Genomic DNA, 20,236 nt, shown 5'->3' on the forward strand with positions numbered 1-20,236 from the left:
AATACAAGTATGTTAAAGTATTTAATTTTTTTATTTCTTCACTTTATACGTAACGAAGCACGTACCGTACGTAAATTTTTGTAATAAACTTTAACAATTTGTAAACGCTCAATGATATTAATAACATCGGCGAACGCCAGCAGCTGTACACTCTTATAACTCGATTACGTTCTGGAGCTCGAATTATTTTCTCCAGCAGCAGATTAAAGAAGTCACACGAAAGAGAGTCACTTTATCTGAAACCTCGTTTGATGTGGAATGGCTCGGAGAGGTGCTTCCCGATCCTGACGAAGCCTTTGGTATTGCTCAACGTCAGTTTACACAGCCGAATTAGTTTTGCGGGGATACCAAATTCAGACATCACGGCATAAAGGCAGCTCCTTTTCGTGCTATCAAAGGCAGTTTTGAAATCGACGAAGAGATGGTATGTCTCGATTTTTTTTACAAGATTTGCCTCATGGTCAATATCTGGTCGGTTGTTGATTTGCTAGGTCTGAAGCCACACTGATAAGGCCCAATCAGTTTGTTGACGGTGGGCTTTAATTTTTCACACAATACGCTCGACAGAACCTTATGCGCGATGTTGAGAAGTCTTATCCCACGGTAGTTGGAGCAGATTGTGGGGTCTCCCCTTTTGTGGATTGGGCAGAGCACACTTAAAGTCAAATCGTCGGGCATGCTTTCGTCCGACCATGTTCTACAAAGCAGCTGATACATGCTTCATATCAGTGCTTCGCCGCCAAGTTTAAATAGCTCAGCCGGCAACCCATCGGCTCCCTCCGCTCTGTTGTTCGAATTTCTTGGAATGGAAAGTCCGCTCCATCATCATCGATTGGGGAATCGGGTTCACCTTCTTCTAGCGTTATGCTTTCACTGCCATTCAGGAGGCTGGAAAAGTGTTCCCTCCATAATTTTAATATACTCTGGGCATCAGTCACTCGATCACCTCGGAGGGTTCTATATGAGAATGCTCCGGTCATGAAACCGTCTGTTAGTCGATCCGGAGACAGCGAGATAGCTTGAAGAACTTTCCTTTGCTGAAATCTAGTACTACATACAATATAACTATATTTCGGGCTCCGGCGAAGTCCATCAACCTCAACCTTCACTATGGAAGTTAAGGTGGTAGTCTGGTAACTTATGCCTATTTTCATGACTTTTTTGGAGGGTGGTTTTTATAGGCAAATAAAAATGAATTATTTTGAATATTTAGAGTGTTTTTATTTACAAATTAAAAATATTAAAAAAAAATGTATTTAAAAAAATTTAACACTTTATTACTATTATTACTGTCGCTCGAAGTTGGAACCTCAAAAAAATGCACGTGAGTGGCCCGGGTGAATTTGGTTCTTGATGTTATCTGAAATCAAATATTCTTGATTATTTTTAATCTATAGACATGTCATTCTGCTTGGAAATACTGAAGTTAAATTGCAAGGGTAAATAAAAAACTGGCGGATTTTGAAAAAAAAGTCCTTTTATTTTATCAAAGAAAGTGTTGTAAAATAAAACGTAAGGGGTGAAAAAAATTCTCGTTAGTACCGACAAAAACTATAAATGTGTAGGATAGCCTGTTAAAATTTGAAAGCAATCGGTTCAGTAGTAAAAATGTTTGGACCGGGGCCGAACAAAAAAACAATGTTTTGAGAAAAACGCGTTTAAAGTTCAACAATTCCGAGAAAAAGGTCTCCAAGGCTCTCTAGGAAACTCGTTATAACTCCCGAAATATTTCGAGTTTCTGTCCACAGTATACTCTCAAGACATTGTACTTTCAAAATAAGCAACAAAAATTTCGATTTTTTGAACCCAAGTTACCAGACTACCAACTTAAATTAACCGACTGTTGTGTCAAAGATATCTTGTTTTTCCAACTTGGCGTTAAGGTCACCAAGTGCTATATTAAGATGGTGGGGGGCAACTCTTGTAGGTGTGCTCCAAGCGCTCATAGAAGATATCTTTAGTCACGTCGTAATTCTCTTTGGTCAGGGCGTGGGCGCGAATCCGCGATATCTTGAAGAACCTCGCTTTGATACGGATTATGGCTAGACGTTCATCGACCGGAGTGAATACCAAGACTCGGCAACATAGTTTCTCTCCTACTACGAATCCCACACCGAATTTGCGCTCCTTTAAATTGCCGACGGCGGTGATATCAGCCTTTACTCTTACGAGGACATCAACCAGCTGGTCAGCGGCACCTTCCCAATTAAGGGGCCGGACGTTCTACGTGCATGCCCTTAAATCGTAATCTTAACACGTTTGCAGAGCTCTCTCATCCGAGGCTGTTTTGACCCTTTCATTGGGGGTGTTTTTTTACGTGGTTGGTCCCAAGCCCAGCCCAACGCTTTGGGATCTACCCCTGGTGGTTGAATGGGGAAGAATGATGGCAAATCCGAGGGGCACAGCCTTACTATCATCATTTTCAAATCTTAATTTAACAACTCTTAATAACGGATTCAAGCCGAGCTAGAGGAAGAGGTATCTTCGCGGAGCTCCCTTTAACCTTACGGAAAAAATGAAAGAACTGCGTAACCCATAGCCAGCAGTAAAAAAATGCGTTTAACCAGCTTATTTCAGGGGTACAAATCGACCCTTTGGGAAAAATCTAACTATTTGTATTGAAGAAATAGGTAGATCAAGAATTTTCTGTATGATATTCCATAGTTTGTTTCCAAGCTTAGAGTCTATACAAGTGCTAATTCTTTATACTAATTGGAATAAAATCACTGAAGTGCCGCATGGAGAAATATGATATGCGGTGAAAAGAATTAATATTGTTAAAGTACCCCACAAGCCGCCTGTAGAAAGGAATCTTTCTCAAATGTTGAAAGCGTCAACGACACGTTCTTTTCCCTAAAGGTGATAAAACTCCGGAAGAACCCTCCTCATTTCGGCCCTTATGTATGAACGGCTGCAAAAGTATTTGAGGCGGTTCGAAAAATATACGGAAGGAGATTCCGGGTTGCATTCTATACAATTCGGTACAACAATTTCCGACGAACTATTAAATCCCCTAACTATTTTCCCATTTAGCACGGGATATTATGCAAAAAGTAGTACTAGGAGACGAAATCGCTTTATGACCAAGAAGCTGCAAGACAAACGTATGACATCTTAAGAACTTACATATAAAAGAGCTGTTGTATACATATATGTACTCGTATGTCGGACGAAGAAGAGCGACCGTGCGGACTTGACGTTTTTGACACACGACAACACTGACTGAACGAAAGGGACCCGAACATAATATATAAGAAACCGACATAGCACTTGGATAACGGACACCGAAGAGTAAAGTTAAAATATTGTATTCGTTTTATACCTTTTAATAAGATAATAATAAAGGAATTATCAAACAAGGAATTGGTCTTTCCACATATATCGGGTGATTTTTTAAGAGCTTGATAACTTTTTTTAAAAAAAAAACGCATAAAATTTGCAAAATCTCATCGGTTCTTTATTTGAAACGTTAGATTGGTTCATGACATTTACTTTTTGAAGATAATTTCATTTAAATGTTGACCGCGGCTGCGTCTTAGGGGGTCCATTCGGAAAGTCCAATTTTGGGCAACTTTTTCGAGCATTTCGGCCGGAATAGCCCGAATTTCTTCGGAAATGTTGTCTTCCAAAGCTGGAATATTGCTGGCTTATTTCTGTAGACTTTAGACTTGACGTAGCCCCACAAAAAATAGTCTAAAGGCGTTAAATCGCATGATCTTGGTGGCCAACTTACGGGTCCATTTCTTGAGATGAATTGTTCTCCGAAGTTTTCCCTCAAAATGGCCATAGAATCGCGAGCTGTGTGGCATGTAGCGCCATCTTGTTGAAACCACATGTCAACCAAGTTCAGTTCTTCCATTTTTGGCAACAAAAAGTTTGTTAGCATCGAACGATAGCGATCGCCATTCACCGTAACGTTGCGTCCAACAGCATCTTTGAAAAATACGGTCCAATGATTCCACCAGCGTACAAACCACACCAAACAGTGCANTTTTCGGGATGCATGGGCAGTTCTTGAACGGCTTCTGGTTGCTCTTCACCCCAAATGCGGCAATTTTGCTTATTTACGTAGCTACGTCAAGTCTAAAGTCTACAGAAATAAGCCAGCAACTATTCCAGCTTTGGAAGACAACATTTCCGAAGAAATTCGGGCTATTCCGGCCGAAATGCTCGAAAAAGTTGCCCAAAATTGGACTTTCCGAATGGACCACCTAAGACGCAGCCGCGGTCAACATTTAAATGAAATTATCTTCAAAAAGTAAATGTCATGAACCAATCTAACGTTTCAAATAAAGAACCGATGAGATTTTGCAAATTTTATGCGTTTTTTTTTTAAAAAAAAGTTATCAAGCTCTTAAAAAATCACCCGATATAATACCTGCCCCTGCGAAGAAAATCCCACAGACAGGTAATTCCGCAGAGAAACACAGGTCTGTGATCAAAGGGGTGTATAGCACTTATGCGCTGTACAACCTTTGAACAGTATATCAGGCATAGTTGTTGGTACGAGCCACCAATATTTTTTGAAGATTACGACAACACCTTTTATAAAGAAAAATGTTTGTGAGTTTGTATTTTTGATACTTCTTGTTTTACATTTCATTGAAATTGCAACTAGTAACAATGCAAACTAATAAGCAATATTGTTCACAATTTATAATATAAAACAAAAAAGCTGTAATACGAAGCTTTTTTTTAAATTAAACTTAATAACTAAATTTTATGATATTTTTTATTTTCTTAGATTCTTAATAGATCATGATCATGTTCTTTTCAGTGTGCTTCTGCAATTTCTAGTCTCTCTTAGTTGTTGGGCTTTAGTGTTTACATGATTTTGTAATCTTTTTGCATGCTTCGATGCCGTTTCGCGAACGACTCCCCGAACCATTTTTATTGGTTGGTTTGTTTTTATATTCCGTATGTCCAAATAGGTTTCAACATTTGATTTTAGACTAAGATTTTATTTGATGTTGTTAAGTGTGATTTCTTCCCGATTAACCAGTTTATTTTGTTGCATTTTAGTTTTAGTTCTGAAACTTTTTTTTGTATATGCTCTCTGTGGAATATGCCTCTTCGATTATGCTCCTTATCCGATGAACTTGTTCGATTGTAAGTAGAATGTTGAGATCTAAAGCCAAATTGATGAATTGCTACTAGCCAACAGGACAGAGTAGGCTACAGTGAGATTGGACGATATGAGGAAGCCTCATGTGAGTTATGTGTACACTATCATCCCAACCAGACACCACACAACAAAATACTATAAATTGGACAAAATAAAAGATTAAAGAAAAACAAGTAAACATTACAAAAAATATAAGATAACAAGTAGAGATAAAGAACATAATGCAAATGTATACAAACATGTTTTGGTCCTTATGTTTGACTATAATGATAACCCAAACATTATCGGGTAAACCCCACAGTCATGTTTGTTTGCATTCAATAGAAAATAAGATTACATTTTACAAATATTGTATTCATAATGCAAATGCATACAAACATGTTTTGGTCCTTATGTTTGACTATAATGATAACCCAAACATTATCGGGTAAACCCCACAGTCATGTTTGTTTGCATTCAATAGAAAATAAGATTACATTTTACAAATATTGTATTTCATAAGAAAATAAACAAAACAAAGAAATAGATTAAGAAAATTGTAATCACTTTAGTAGTTATATAAGCAGAACATAACTTGAAACATCAGAGAATAAAATATAATGTCATAGAAACAACATCATTGGCATTTTTATTCCTCCGCTCGAACAAACCTAAAACTTGTGCGCTTTTTCCAGGTTTTTGTACCATAATGATTTCCATGACAATGGAACGTATCTGAGCAAGCGTTTATTATCGATATAAGCTTTGCTATTGCTTTTGCATTTCGCTTTCGTAACCATTTATTTTTTATTGTAATTAGTCTACATATGTATATCATACTTGAAAAATTGTTAGTGAAAAGAGGTAATCAGTGTTAATTTCAGTGCGCATTTCTTTTAGCCGAAAAGGTGGTAAAAGTCATTTTATTAAGAAATAAAGAGGTAATTTGAATTTTTTTTTTAGAAAAATATTAAAACTGACACTGCATGGACTTTTTGAGTTCGTCTAAGTTATTATGTTTTATTTTTTTATACCCTTTAAAGCCATGCCGAAAGGACCCTACTTGTCAAGTGAAGAAAAAGCTGTTATAACGGCACATAAAGAAAATGGCATGAGTAATGAGCAGATTGCTTTAAAAATTCAGAGATATGACAAAGTTATCAGAAATTATTTAAGTTTGGGCAAGAATTATGGTCAAAAGAAAAAAACTAAAGGTAACAAAAAAAAAAGAAAAAACGTTAACTTCGGCTGCACCGAAGCTAATATACCCTTCACACGTGCATTTCTTTTAGTAACTATGTGTTCAGTTTGTATGGAAGCTATATGCTATAGCTAACCGATCTAATCAATTTCTTCGGAGATTACATTGTTGCTTTTGAAAATAATATATACCAAATTTCGTGAATATATCTTGTCAAATGTGAAAGTTGTCCATACAAGAACTTGATTCCGATCGTTCAGTTTGTATGGCAGCTATATGCTATAGTTAACCGATCTGAACAATTTCTTCGGAGATTACATTGTTGCTTTAGAAAATAATATATACCAAACTTCAAACGTCAAATGTGAAAGTTTTCCATACAAGCATTTGATTCCGATCGTTCGGTTTGTATGGCAGCTATATGCTATAGTTAACCGATCTGAACAATTTCTTCGGAGATTATATTGTTGCCTTAGAAAATAACATATACCAAATTTCGTTAATATATCTTGTCAAATGTGAAAGTTGTCCATACAAGAACTTGATTCCGATCGTTCAGTTTGTATGGCAGCTATATGCTATAGTTAACCGATCTGAACAATTTCTTCGGAGATTACATTGTTGCTTTAGAAAATAATATAAACTAAACTTCGTGAATATATCTTGTCAAATGTGAAAGTTTTCCATACCAGCATTTGATTCCGATCGTTCGGTTTGTATGGCAGCTATATGCTATAGTTAACCGATCTGAACAATTTCTTCGGAGATTATATTGTTGCCTTAGAAAATAACATATACCAAATTTCGTTAATATATCTTGTCAAATGTGAATGTTGTCCATACAAGAACTTGATTCCGATCGTTCAGTTTGTATGGCAGCTATATGCTATAGTTAACCGATCTGAACAATTTCTTCGGAGATTACATTGTTGCCTTAGAAAATAACATATACCAAATTTCGTTAATATATCTTGTCAAATGTGAATGTTGTCCATACAAGACCTTGATTCCGATCGTTCAGTTTGTATGGCAGCTATATGCTATAGTTAACCGATCTGAACAATTTCTTCGGAGATTACATTGTTGCCTTAGAAAATAATATATACCAAATTTCGATATATCTTGTCAAATGTGAAAGTTTTCCATCAGGGGCGCAGCGAGGATCCAGATCATGGGGGGGTGAGTCCCTTTGAAATGCCGACTCATTTCAAGAATTTGCCGATTTAATGTATATGTTTATAAATATATATAAAATAAGGATATCTTCATTTCTGATAAGGTATTACGGAGAATTTTGACAACATAATAGCATAATTCATTATTTTATTCTCAAATAAGTATTGTACATATTAGTATAATCATCATTTTATATGTTTCTCTTAATATAAAATACATATATTGTTCAGCGACGTGTTACGCGGGAAAAAACAAGATTTTCTTAAGAAATTGAATTGCAAAAAATATAAATTTCTGAGTTATATTTTCACTCTGCGATGTTTCAACATTGACCATTTTCCAACAACATCGCGCAGATCGATTTCGTCTACTTTATCCTTTGAAGAAGAAAGCAGCATCAAAGAATTCAAACGTTCATCCCCCATTGTTGTACGCAAATCGTTGAAAACAAATTTCAATTTACTAAAGAAACGTTCACATGAAGCTGACGTGACAGGAGCAGTCATTATGTAATGAACAATTTTGTAAGCAGAAGGAATGACCTTTCACAATTTATACGCTACTATAGAAATGTCATCGAAAGATTTACACTCTTTACATGAATCAAAAAGAATTTGTGTTTCAGCAAAAATACAATCTAGATCTTCACTGAAGAACTTAGGTTCCAATTGCACAACAAATTGTATAGATTCTATTGTAATATTACTTCTGTTAGCTGGAATCCTGAACATCTCTTGAATGGGTTTGAAGGTTGACATAGTTTCTTGCAAATTATCTACAATTTGTGAAATTTTCGAGGACAGTTTTGAAATATTTTCCATAAAATGTCTGGAAATCAAAATTACAAGCAGTTGCTGGATTATCGTCATATTTCTTCGGAGCACGGCGTGTTCTGTGGTGTTTCGAAAAGTCATTTTCAGGGTTGATCTGACACTTTTCAGTAAATGCAACTGAACTCGCTAGCAATGCGTTAATTTATAATATATTCAACCACTGTTATTCGAACATTGTAGTGTTTTAATAATCCTCGTGGAAATTACGAAAAGGTGTCTTTTTAAGCTTGCTTCCGCAATTATACAGCTATTTATTGCGTTTTACTGAAGTTAGAATTTTCATAAATGCCGGCTAGTGAATTCGCAATGGATATCACGTAAAAATTAATGTGCAATAATATATTTTGATGAAAATCTTAAAAATATTCAATAAGTTTTGACAACAAATTTCCGGGTACTTGGCAACTCTTACTGGAATTGCCGAAATGAAATTTCGAATTTTTAGTTATGATATTAAAACGGCCGAAAATGCCGACTCGTTCACACCCCCCATACCCCCCTCTCGCGACGCCCCTGTTTTCCATACAAGCATTTGATTCCGATCGTTCAGTTTGTATGACAGCTATTCCGACAAATGAGCAGCTTCTTGAAGAGAAAATGTCGTTTGCAAAATTTCAAAACGATATCTTAAAAACTGAGGGACTAGTTCGTATATGTACAGACAGACAGACGGATAGACGGACAGTCAGACGGACATGGCTAAATCGACTCAGCTCGACATACTGATCATTTATATATATACTTTATAGGGTCTCCGACGATTCCTTCTGGGTGTTACAAACTTCGTGACAAACTTAATATACCCTGTTCAGGGTATAATTACAGAGCGCCAAAAAGGTCAAATTAAGGACCTGGCAACAAAAAAAAAAGCTAACCGCTTCACAAATTATAGCAGAACTTGATCTTCCCATTAAAAAACGTCGTGTCCAGAAAATTTCAAACACAACATAAAACGTTGTTTATAAAAAAGGATGCAAGGATGCAGTTCGCTAAAACGCACATAAAATGGACGTCAGAAGGGAGAAATACAAAAGAGGAACCAAGGTTGAGCAGGAACTTTGTTGGTGGAAGTGTTATGATTTGGGCAGCCTTCTCTTATTATGGAAGATCCAGAATATGCTATGTTCCAACAAAAATGAATAGCGAAATCTACACAGACATGTTGGAATCAGAATTAATATCATTTCTGGAAAATAACCAATTTTCCAACAGGATAACGCAGCTATCCACGTCTCGCGACATTCTATTCACTGGTTTGAAGACAAAAATATTGAATTGATGAAATGGCCTGCACGCAGTCCAGACTTAAATCCCATCGAGAACCTTCTGGAAAGAGGCGTCAATTTAGCAGTGTTTAAGGACATCTGAGAAAAAATACATTAAGATATCTTTAAAAAACTAATAGAAAGTATGACAAATCGCATTTTCGATTTAATAAAATGTAATGGTGGCAAAATAAAATATTTATTATTAACTAACTTTTTTAATTTTGTCTCTATTTAGCATTATTGAAACATTCGGCTGAATGAAATTCGCTCCTGTTTACCGTAATATCACTATTATATTAGCAAAAACATAATGAAATTCGAAAATCTTTGTTTAGTTTAATAATAAAATATATATTGAATTAGTTGTAAAAGGTTTGTTTTCTTGTTGGTAGAAATAAAAAAAAAAAATACATTCGTCTAAACGAAATGCGCACACTGTATTATTAGAAATGTTTTAGTTTGCAAATAATTTTATTTTGGTGCTGAGAAGCGTAGTTAAATTAAATAATGCTGTTTTATATTGAGGAAATCGCGTGATTTGCCATTTTTTACGTATTTTTCTTTTTTCCTTTATGACTTACGGTGGTATGTCGATTTCTTTTACTGTATATGGCCATTTAGGATTAAATATAAATGGTCCGAATTTAGGTTCAATCCATTTTCAATGGTAATGAAGGTCTTAGATAATTGTCGAGTGATGAAAAGGTCAGGTAGTTTTCTTGTGGCGAAAGACCAGTAAGTCGGCTTGCCAGTAATAGTCGCAACCAGTGTTCATAGCAGCTTTAAATAACTCTGTTCCCTTTGGTGTCGTAACTCTTGACCTCCATTGAGAGTGTTTTGCATTAAAGTCACCCCCCATGATGAATTTCCTATGGTGATTTAGTATAAGTTCTGAGTACAAATCCATTTAGATATTGTGTCTAGATGGGCTATAAATTACGGTAATATTTATTTTTCCGAAAGTAGATTCAATCGATATGGTCGTGGTTTGAAATTCTGGGACACTTTCACTTGTAAAATGGGTTTCTGAAGAAAAAAACTAAAGGTAACAAAAAAACAAGAAAAAACGTTAACTTCGGCTGCACCGAAGCTAATATACCCTTCACACGTGCATTTCTTTTAGTAACTATGTGTTCAGTTTGTATGGAAGCTATATGCTATAGCTAACCGATCTAATCAATTTCTTCGGAGATTACATTGTTGCTTTAGAAAATAATATATACCAAATTTCGTGAATATATCTTGTCAAATGTGAAAGTTGTCCATACAAGAACTTGATTCCGATCGTTCAGTTTGTATGGCAGCTATATGCTATAGTTAACCGATCTGAACAATTTCTTCGGAGATTACATTGTTGCTTTAGAAAATAATATAAACCAAACTTCGTGAATATATCTTGTCAAATGTGAAAGTTTTCCATACAAGCATTTGATTCCGATCGTTCGGTTTGTATGGCAGCTATATGCTATAGTTAACCGATCTGAACAATTTCTTCGGAGATTATATTGTTGCCTTAGAAAATAACATATACCAAATTTCGTTAATATATCTTGTCAAATGTGAATGTTGTCCATACAAGAACTTGATTCCGATCGTTCAGTTTGTATGGCAGCTATATGCTATAGTTAACCGATCTGAACAATTTCTTCGGAGATTACATTGTTGCCTTAGAAAATAATATATACCAAATTTCGTGAATATATCTTGTCAAATGTGAAAGTTTTCCATCAGGGGCGCAGCGAGGATCCAGATCATGGGGGGGTGAGTCCCTTTGAAATGCCGACTCATTTCAAGAATTTGCCGATTTAATGTATATGTTTATAAATATATATAAAATAAGGATATCTTCATTTCTGATAAGGTATTACGGAGAATTTTGACAACATAATAGCATAATTCATTATTTTATTCTCAAATAAGTATTGTACATATTAGTATAATCATCATTTTATATGTTTCTCTTAATATAAAATACATATATTGTTCAGCGACGTGTTACGCGGGAAAAAACAAGATTTTCTTAAGAAATTGAATTGCAAAAAATATAAATTTCTGAGTTATATTTTCACTCTGCGATGTTTCAACATTGACCATTTTCCAACAACATCGCGCAGATCGATTTCGTCTACTTTATCCTTTGAAGAAGAAAGCAGCATCAAAGAATTCAAACGTTCATCCCCCATTGTTGTACGCAAATCGTTGAAAACAAATTTCAATTTACTAAAGAAACGTTCACATGAAGCTGACGTGACAGGAGCAGTCATTATGTAATGAACAATTTTGTAAGCAGAAGGAATGACCTTTCACAATTTATACGCTACTATAGAAATGTCATCGAAAGATTTACACTCTTTACATGAATCAAAAAGAATTTGTGTTTCAGCAAAAATACAATCTAGATCTTCACTGAAGAACTTAGGTTCCAATTGCACAACAAATTGTATAGATTCTATTGTAATATTACTTCTGTTAGCTGGAATCCTGAACATCTCTTGAATGGGTTTGAAGGTTGACATAGTTTCTTGCAAATTATCTACAATTTGTGAAATTTTCGAGGACAGTTTTGAAATATTTTCCATAAAATGTCTGGAAATCAAAATTACAAGCAGTTGCTGGATTATCGTCATATTTCTTCGGAGCACGGCGTGTTCTGTGGTGTTTCGAAAAGTCATTTTCAGGGTTGATCTGACACTTTTCAGTAAATGCAACTGAAATCGCTAGCAATGCGTTAATTTATAATATATTCAACCACTGTTATTCGAACATTGTAGTGCTTTAATAATCCTCGTGGAAATTACGAAAAGGTGTCTTTTTAAGCTTGCTTCCGCAATTATACAGCTATTTATTGCGTTTTACTGAAGTTAGAATTTTCATAAATGCCGGCTAGTGAATTCGCAATGGATATCACGTAAAAATTAATGTGCAATAATATATTTTGATGAAAATCTTAAAAATACTCAATAAGTTTTGACAACAAATTTCCGGGTACTTGGCAACTCTTACTGGAATTGCCGAAATGAAATTTCGAATTTTTAGTTATGATATTAAAACGGCCGAAAATGCCGACTCGTTCACACCCCCCATACCCCCCTCTCGCGACGCCCCTGTTTTCCATACAAGCATTTGATTCCGATCGTTCAGTTTGTATGACAGCTATTCCGACAAATGAGCAGCTTCTTGAAGAGAAAATGTCGTTTGCAAAATTTCAAAACGATATCTTAAAAACTGAGGGACTAGTTCGTATATGTACAGACAGACAGACGGATAGACGGACAGTCAGACGGACATGGCTAAATCGACTCAGCTCGACATACTGATCATTTATATATATACTTTATAGGGTCTCCGACGATTCCTTCTGGGTGTTACAAACTTCGTGACAAACTTAATATACCCTGTTCAGGGTATAATTACAGAGCGCCAAAAAGGTCAAATTAAGGACCTGGCAACAAAAAAAAAAGCTAACCGCTTCACAAATTATAGCAGAACTTGATCTTCCCATTAAAAAACGTCGTGTCCAGAAAATTTCAAACACAACATAAAACGTTGTTTATAAAAAAGGATGCAAGGATGCAGTTCGCTAAAACGCACATAAAATGGACGTCAGAAGGGAGAAATACAAAAGAGGAACCAAGGTTGAGCAGGAACTTTGTTGGTGGAAGTGTTATGATTTGGGCAGCCTTCTCTTATTATGGAAGATCCAGAATATGCTATGTTCCAACAAAAATGAATAGCGAAATCTACACAGACATGTTGGAATCAGAATTAATATCATTTCTGGAAAATAACCAATTTTCCAACAGGATAACGCAGCTATCCACGTCTCGCGACCTTCTATTCACTGGTTTGAAGACAAAAATATTGAATTGATGAAATGGCCTGCACGCAGTCCAGACTTAAATCCCATCGAGAACCTTCTGGAAAGAGGCGTCAATTTAGCAGTGTTTAAGGACATCTGAGAAAAAATACATTAAGATATCTTTAAAAAACTAATAGAAAGTATGACAAATCGCATTTTCGATTTAATAAAATGTAATGGTGGCAAAATAAAATATTTATTATTAACTAACTTTTTTAATTTTGTCTCTATTTAGCATTATTGAAACATTCGGCTGAATGAAATTCGCTCCTGTTTACCGTAATATCACTATTATATTAGCAAAAACATAATGAAATTCGAAAATCTTTGTTTAGTTTAATAATAAAATATATATTGAATTAGTTGTAAAAGGTTTGTTTTCTGGTTGGTAGAAATAAAAAAAAAAAACATTCGTCTAAACGAAATGCGAACACTGTATTATTAGAAATGTTTTAGTTTGCAAATAATTTTATTTTGGTGCTGAGAAGCGTAGTTAAATTAAATAATGCTGTTTTATATTGAGGAAATCGCGTGATTTGCCATTTTTTACGTATTTTTCTTTTTTCCTTTATGACTTACGGTGGTATGTCGATTTCTTTTACTGTATATGGCCATTTAGGATTAAATATAAATGGTCCGAATTTAGGTTCCATCCATTTTCAATGGTAATGAAGGTCTTAGATAATTGTCGAGTGATGAAAAGGTCAGGTAGTTTTCTTGTGGCGAAAGACCAGTAAGTCGGCTTGCCAGTAATAGTCGCAACCAGTGTTAATAGCAGCTTTAAATAACTCTGTTCCCTTTGGTGTCGTAACTCTTGACCTCCATTGAGAGTGTTTTGCATTAAAGTCACCCCCCATGATGAATTTCCTATGGTGATTTAGTATAAGTTCTGAGTACAAATCCATTTAGATATTGTGTCTAGATGGGCTATAAATTACGGTAATATTTATTTTTCCGAAAGTAGATTCAATCGATATGGTCGTGGTTTGAAATTCTGGGACACTTTCACTTGTAAAATGGGTTTCTGATATAAGACAAATATAAATTTTTCCAACATGGAGTAATGTCTCTAATTCTTTTCTACGTTTGAGCAAGCCATTTGCATTCCAGGTCATAATTTTTATCGGTTTCACTTTTGCGCCTCAAAATCGTTTTGCTGTTGCTCTAGTTAATTAAGACGTTCGTGGGTAAGTTTATTTTGCTCTTCTAGCTTAATAAGCCTGTTGAGAATTAACGAGAAATTATTGGTAATATCACTAATAGCATTCGAGTTTATTTGATTTGCAGACGTATGTTGTTGAACTAGATTAGTACCTTTGATTATGCTGGCAAATGAGGGTTTTCCAGACTGCTGACTTACATTAGTAACTTCGTTCTGAGGACCAGTAGAAGCGGTTGTACTTAAGCGTTTTGGTTATTGGTTATGCTCTTTGTTTTTCTCGAACGCGTTTTTAATTTTTTGAAGTTGTTTTGTCACTTCACATGCTCTATAGTTCGCAAGGTGATTCTGGTTGCAGTTACAGCATTTTGGCGGAAGTTCGGCAGGCACTTCATACACCTTGGTAGTTTACAACCATAATTTCTGGTGTGACCGAATACCTGACAGGACTTACACAGCGGCACAAGATTCGATGGCTTGATAGGCTCGAGTTTGACGACAGAATTTAAAATTCGTTTGATTTCTTAAATTTTCTTGATGTTCTCTGTTGATTCAATAAACATATTTAATGGATTTTTTGTTTTATACATATTGAAGTGTATTTATGACCATCGAGACTTTAAAACCCAGGCTCACTTTTTTTCAATATTTCTTTTTTTATTGAAGCTGCTTAGTAAAGTCTTACAATAAGTATTCAAATCTTAAATCTATTTAAAACTAAAGAAGCTCAAGAATGTGGTTGAGCTTTTTTGGTAAAACGTTCCTCTCTAGTAGGCTAGTAGATCACTTCTTTTTAAACGTGTTTGATTGCAGGAATTTGCCAAGGCATTAGCCAACAGGTTTGGATGTTCGCGAAACTGGTTTTGACTGAGACCGTTATGGTAACCCTATATATCAATGTTGATTGCACAGGTCGTAGCACACATTTGATTGCCATACATTCAAATAGGTTTTATGATTGCAATGTATAACTTGGCTAAAATTAGAATTTTTGTTTAAAAGCCAATTTAAATTTGCTCCTCTTGACTTCATGCAGGTTATTTTACTCGCTATATGTTTGATGCTCTGATGCGGCATTTGTTACGGCTTACTAGAGCTGTGTCATCCGCGAAAGTGGATGTCAATACGTTAGTAGCTGTTGGAATGTGTGCTGTACAGTACAGAGTTGGACCTAGCACGCTACACTGAGGTACACCAGCCCTTATTATTCGTTCTTCTGATATGAAGTCTGCTACTTTAACTGTAAATTTCCTGTCTTAGAGGCAAGTTGGGGTCTACGGGTGGCTTGAAAGACTTTTGGGCTTTCCAAAGGGAGTTTTGCTTGCCAGAATTTGAACACAGTTTTTAAAAAATTTTCAGTGTTGTGTTCTTCTTCTCGTTGTAGCACTTGTTTAACTTTCAAACAGCAGATTTCAATTTAATCAGATTTAAATTTTAGCGATTTAACTGCCATTCACGTCTAGCTCGCCTTCTCATTTACTCGCTCTCATTTACAAATTTCTCTATTTCATTATTGGTGATCTTTCTAAAACCAACTGGTCTATTGTTTCTTTTTTGTGTTGCCAATACAGCTGCATTAGTTATTACATCATCAAATTCTCTTCCTGTATTTAAGGAATCTATCTATATTTTTGCCTACAGAAAAATCTATTAAGTCTGGTATTTTTTTCTATCACTAGTACAGCTATTGTTCTTTCGGATTAATAAGATGTGAGCCCCAGTACGTGTGTTTTGCGTTGTAATCTCCACCTGCTACAAATCTTTAACTATCTGTAAGACGAGGTGGACAGTATATAGCCTTAAGGTTTAAGTCACAACTCTGTTTTTTTTAAGATATTGTTGTAACTTGCAACTGTGGTATGCTTTAAATTTCTAATCAATACTGCCGTGCCACCATGCGCTTTTCCATCAGGATGATTAGTAACGTAGAATCTAAATCCCGGTATATTAAAATTATTTTTATTTGTTAGGTGATGATGTTTCTGATATAAGCATTACATCTATATTTTTTGAGACAGAAATCTAATAATCTCTAATTTATGTTGGCATTCCATATACAGATATTTAGTAAGCTCATTTTTTACTTAATAAATTTTGCTTTTATTAAATCTTGGATCATGTTTTGTATGGTAGACATAAATTGTGTCATACACTGTGTAAGATTTATAATCATAATTTCAATACCTCCATTTGGGGGATTTTGAGGCAGTTGTATTTGTATAGTGTTGCCTTTCACCATATTTGCCTAGCTTCCTTGCACATTATTATTGTTAGAAGTAATACGAGTAGGATTTGAACTTTTATCTGAGGTTGCTAAATTTCATTACGGGGTTCTTGTAACAATTCGACAACATTTCAATTTTAAACATTAGCTGTGGTATTTTGTTTCTATTAAATATATTTACATCAGTTTTAATACCAAAACCGCATTCTTGCAATGCTTCTTTGACTTCGCTAGAGTCTACGGCGGACTCTATACCCTTAATTACAACAACCAGGCCTTTAGAGCTCTTTAGTTGATACGATTAATAGTTCTTGTTTTTATTTGACAAAAATTTAACAATTTCCATAAAACTTTTTTTAGGGTAGTACTGAATTTTTGTTTTATCTATATTGCCTTTTCGCAAAGGGACTATATGAAAATTGTTAATACATACAATTTCACTTAATTTAGTAACAAGAGTATCATGGCATTAACGGCTGTGGTGGTACCCTTCGCATCGTCGTCTGAACCATGTGGTTAACCTGTTGCCATTTAAAACTTCCGTTTTATTCTTATTTGGTGTGCCGATTTGAAATTTTGTAGAATTGACTGCTGACTTTGAAGGACTTTATTTCCTTTTTATATTAACGTAGCGATCAATGCTAGTTTGTACAGACTGGCCTTTTTTTATTAGTACGATTTGGCCGATTTGGGTGGAGAAGGAGGCGTTTCATTGGTATATTTGATTAGCGATTTCCTTAAGTTTTCAATTTGGAGTTTAAGTGTCGCATTTTAATTTTTTAGCTCATTGTTCAATGTTTCTATTTTTTTAATTCGTTCGAGCAACATACCAATTTGATTACATGGTGATCGGCCACCAGAAGGCGACCTTATGGAAATTTGGTTACGTTAAGTAATATAAACTTATCAACTCCTTTACCGACTGTAAGTGCACAGAATGTACCGCCCCTGGCCACCTACAACTACAGAAAAAGCTGATAACCACTTCAGATGTGCAAAGGAGAATTTTAGTGCGAAAATTAAGTGAGTGTTTTTTTAATTTGGTATTATTTTTTGTTATTGTTTTCAAACATTAATGCTGATAATTTGGAGTAAATTAATATACCGCGTGATGTCAACGATGTTAAAGACCTCCGGCGAATCTGCCTGCGAATTTTCACAGCCTGGTTTGCATGTTAATTAAAATAAATTGAGGAGCACATTTGACTGTTGACCGTACTTAAGCGATTTTAATTACTAACATTTAGGCTAACATATAGGCTATATTGTTTCCACGGGAAAATCGATGAAAATGAATTCGCAGATAATATATGGGCAACTTAAGAAATCACTTTTTAAATTAGAACACGATAGCAATATTGAAGAGTACGGTAAACATGTTAAGATTTCAATATAAACCTGTGACGGATAAGTCGCCTATCGTGAAGTTAAAGCCGCGTGGAGTGTCAGGGGGTTCACATCAAAAAAACGTTTATTTGAACGCGCGGGCACTTGAGGGCAGAAGTCGTTGTTGGACGCATGCGATTTATATATTTTTGTGTTCTATTTATAGACTTTTAAACAAAAAGGATATTCTTTGTATTTATATACTATACTTTTGCAACATATTGTTATAGTTTTTTCTTGAGTAAAAATTTAGATATATTTAAAAAACTTGGCAAAACAAGAAGGACGAGTTCGTAGATGGCCGTAATCGCACCACAGCCATAACCACAAACCGTAACTAACCGAAAACGTATACATAATGTACCATAACTCTGCACTAAGCCAACATAAAAGTCCCTTATTTTCCACAGGAGGTCGCAGTTCCAAAGGTACTTGCCGGCCAAGATTATTGAAAAAGTGTGCTTCGTCCCGACCTCTAATAAGTTTAATGTACGTATCTTCTAAACTAATAAAGCTACCAAATTAGCTCAGCGCAAATATTATAAGAACTCCTACGAACAGTGTAAAAATTGGTGAAATCGAATGATAACCCCGCTTACTAGGGTGGATCGATTCCGGACTTTTTTCGATTCGGGATTTCTAATAGTGCGGAAAAGTTGCCTTAGCACTTCCTGATTCCAATGCAACTTTTTTTTTTGAGATCGGATTGCATCTCCTAAAATCGTGAAATTGTCTACCTAGCGCCTGAAATACGCATCTCATGGCAAAATATATAAAACAAAAGATATTTGTCACGTCATTTGCTACCGAAATGGTATATGTGATCATGGCCGTAGGACGAACCGTTCGAGAGATACGAGCGAAAAGGCGGCGCGCCACAGCGCAAGGTGAAAATTGTTGCAGCTCTCAGCTAACCTGTATTGGTCACCCAGAAACCACCGCGTGGAGGTGGCTGCTCTTCGGGTTCCTCCCAAGCCCAACCCAACCAACCAACCATATGTCAGGCTTGTTTTAGTCTGAATCTGTGTCAAATTTATTGATAAAATCAGATTTTGTACTAAACTTTGGCACTTGTTGCCTAGATTTCAGTGTAGAGCGTAAAAAACGATCACGAGATTCGGGGCCAATAATGCCTCTGTCACCAGTTTGACGGTTCTCTCGACTGCAACGGTATGAGAGGGGAATTCACTAAATTTCCATACCTCTGCAGTGCCTCCCGACAGCCCTTTTATGAGTTCTTCGTTAGAAACTGAACAAAGAACTGGTGGAACAGTCAAGGTAATAGTCTTCAGTTCCATTTCGTGCTCTTTTCGAACACATAGATGGTGTCTCAAAGAGTCCAAATACATTCTCTGGCGACATAGGTAAACTGCTCCCTGATTGTGAGAAGTTGCCTGTTGACAAATTTGAAAGATTTCCATCCTACCAATTACCTACTGAGGTTATTAATCCGACCCAACTTAGCACAGACCAAGCTTATCTCTATAAAATATCAGAAGCTGTTATTTCCGGTCAATGTTCCTCAGACTTAGCGTCGATGCACCCAGCTGGCTCATCTGTGCAAATAGAATTCTGAGATTATACATTTCTACTGACAAACCAGCAAAGGAAATAAAGATTTTGATCAAGTACATACTTACAGTTTACTCACCTTTGTGGTTCTCAATAAGATTCAACAGTTCAATCAAAGATGGCTCGCGCCATCTCTATGCTGCGATTCAAAGGTCGAGATAGTTACCTGCTAAACTGCGCAAGGTTGTCGATTCATCCATTCAACAGAATGCTTTCTTTGCTCTTTCAGAAAACATTCTCCTTAGTATGATGACTGACGGACGGATAGAAGTCAGAAAGTTGGCCCTTGACCGTCTTCTGGCAGCCAGAGAAGCAGAGTCTGACACTGTAAGTGGAAGGGTTAGATGTAATAAAGTACCAAAGCTGAATTTCAAAGCTAATAATTATTAAGATATGATTAACTGGAAGACTATTACCTTGACTGTTCCACCAGTTCTTTGTTCAGTTTCTAACG

General features: G+C 35.6%; 1 long non-coding RNA gene across 5 annotated transcripts in view; it reads right to left on the reverse strand.

Annotated features, from left to right (window-relative positions):
- Nucleotides 1-1,272: 1,272 nt before the first annotated feature.
- The window catches only part of LOC126764515 (uncharacterized), a 36,686-nt gene continuing 17,722 nt past the window's right edge, over nucleotides 1,273-20,236 (reverse strand). For 3 of the 5 annotated variants that reach the window (XR_007668025.1, XR_007668024.1, XR_007668026.1), the window contains one exon: nucleotides 4,553-5,260. This is a non-coding gene — a long non-coding RNA (uncharacterized LOC126764515). Of the gene's footprint in view, nucleotides 1,361-4,552; nucleotides 5,261-20,236 lie in introns of those variants that run through there. The other 2 variants (XR_007668028.1, XR_007668027.1) reach the window with 2 other exon arrangements.

The sequence above is a fragment of the Bactrocera neohumeralis genome, unplaced genomic scaffold (assembly GCF_024586455.1).
Source record: "Bactrocera neohumeralis isolate Rockhampton unplaced genomic scaffold, APGP_CSIRO_Bneo_wtdbg2-racon-allhic-juicebox.fasta_v2 cluster09, whole genome shotgun sequence".
Lineage (NCBI taxonomy): Eukaryota > Metazoa > Arthropoda > Insecta > Diptera > Tephritidae > Bactrocera > Bactrocera neohumeralis.